This window comes from Symphalangus syndactylus, chromosome 9 (assembly GCF_028878055.3).
Source record: "Symphalangus syndactylus isolate Jambi chromosome 9, NHGRI_mSymSyn1-v2.1_pri, whole genome shotgun sequence".
NCBI classification, from domain to species: Eukaryota; Metazoa; Chordata; class Mammalia; order Primates; family Hylobatidae; genus Symphalangus; species Symphalangus syndactylus.
In genome coordinates, this window is record NC_072431.2 from 93,641,342 (window position 1) to 93,643,246 (window position 1,905).

Consider the following 1,905-nt stretch of genomic DNA (forward strand, 5'->3'; position numbering starts at 1 on the left):
GATGCTGGGCATCTTTTCATGTGCTCATTTGCCATTTGTATATCTTCTTTGGAGAAACATCTGTTCAAGTTCTTTGCCTACTTTTAATTGGGTTGCTGTCTTTTGTTTTTGAGTTGCAAAATTGATTTAAATAGTCTATTATTAGATCCTTTGTCAAATATATGACTTGCAAATATTTTTTCTAATCTGTGAATTGTCTTTTAACTTTATTGATAGTATTCTTTGGTGATACAATTTTTAAAATTTTGACGAAGTCCAATTTACCTATTTTTTTGTGCTTTTGCTGTTATATTTTAAAAAGTTACCTATCCAAGATCACAAAGAATTACATCTACATTTCCTTCTAAGAGTTTTATAGTTTTAGCTTTTATATTAAGTCTTTAGTCAATTTCAAGTTAATTTTTTTCATTCAAATATTTATTGAGCAGCTAAGGAGATACAAACGTGATTTAAAACATGGTCAGAGGTGAGGCAAATGCACAAGTAATAGAAAGCAAAGGGCAAGGTTCATTTAATCACAGCAGTCAGAAGAAAGTGCTTTAGGGAACCAAGAGTGACATGGTTTCCAGCCTGAAGAGGCATGGGTGGCAAATCAGAAAAGGGGATTGAGATTAAAATAGAAAACTTTAGTCTGGATTGTTGATGACACTCAGTGTGGACTATATTTGTCTCTCCTTTGTCTTTCTCCCCACCTTTGGGCTTAATTTACTAGTAGTCCCCAGGACTGTTCAATATGCTTTTTGTATACTTGCTTGCATTTTTGCTTTAATGTCTTCTAGAGAACTAGGTCTTTTAGGTGTTTTAGGAATTTTTTCCTGTTTTTTGAAGGATTCTTGTCCTTTTGATCTTGGTGTTGATGGTTTTGAGTCTTTTCCATTCTGATTTGACTTTTGTGCATTTTTGGCTGGAGTATCTTGTATAGATTTCTTCACTGGTGCTTTTTCTTCAGTTTCCTCATCATCAAAATCATCATCATCATCTTCTTCATCAGCAGCAAGTTTTACTTTTTTCTGTGGAAACTTGCTACCACCTCTAGGGGCAAATCACTTTCCAGATATACTTAAGAGTTTCACGTCCTCCTGCTCTTCATCTTCTGCCTCTGAATCTTTCTCCACAGCGAGTAAGTGCTGTCCACTAATATGCACTGGCCCTGAACCACACTTCAACCGTAAGACCACTGGTGGTGTTATTTCAAAGCCCCAAGTGAAACCGTTGGCTGTACAGACATTTTCAAAGTTGCCAGTGTGACTTTAATTGGACTACCTTCATAATTCATTGTCTCTGCTTCAACAATGTGCAATTTATCCTTTGCACCAGCCCCTAAACTGGCCGTTCTTAAAGATAACTGATGCTCATTTTCATCATTATTCACTTGAAAGTGATAATCTTTGTCAGCCTTTAGTTCACAATGGAAAAGATTGTTCTGGGGTCTCAGGGGATTCACGACCATGTCCACTGAGTCTTCCATCGAGTAGTGGCACCCACTTAGGTGGGAGAGAAGGCAGACAGAGATAAACAACTACTGCTCAAGAGAACAGCTGCACAGGACAGAATCACACCAGGGCTCAAGTTAATTTTTACTGTCTTGTGAGGCAGGGATCCAAATTCATTCTTTTGCACATGGATATACAATTGTCCCCACCATATTTGTTGAAAATACTATTCCTTCTCCATGGAGTGATCTTGGCACCTAGTTGGAAATCAATAGACCTCAGATCTGTGAGTTGATTTCTAGACTCTCAATTATACACAATTACTCTACATGTCTATAATGCCAGTAACACACTCTTTAGATAACTGTTGCTTTCTAGTGAGTTTTGAAGTCAGGATGCGTGAATTTGTAACTTGCTTGGGATAGTTGCCCTCTTAACAATGTTAAGTCTTCCAATCCATGAATATGGATGT

At 37.2% G+C, this 1,905-nt stretch overlaps 1 pseudogene; it reads right to left on the reverse strand.

Annotated features, from left to right (window-relative positions):
- Positions 1-225: 225 nt before the first annotated feature.
- On the reverse strand, positions 226-1,480 carry LOC129490029 (nucleophosmin-like; annotated as a pseudogene).
- Positions 1,481-1,905: the final 425 nt, after the last annotated feature.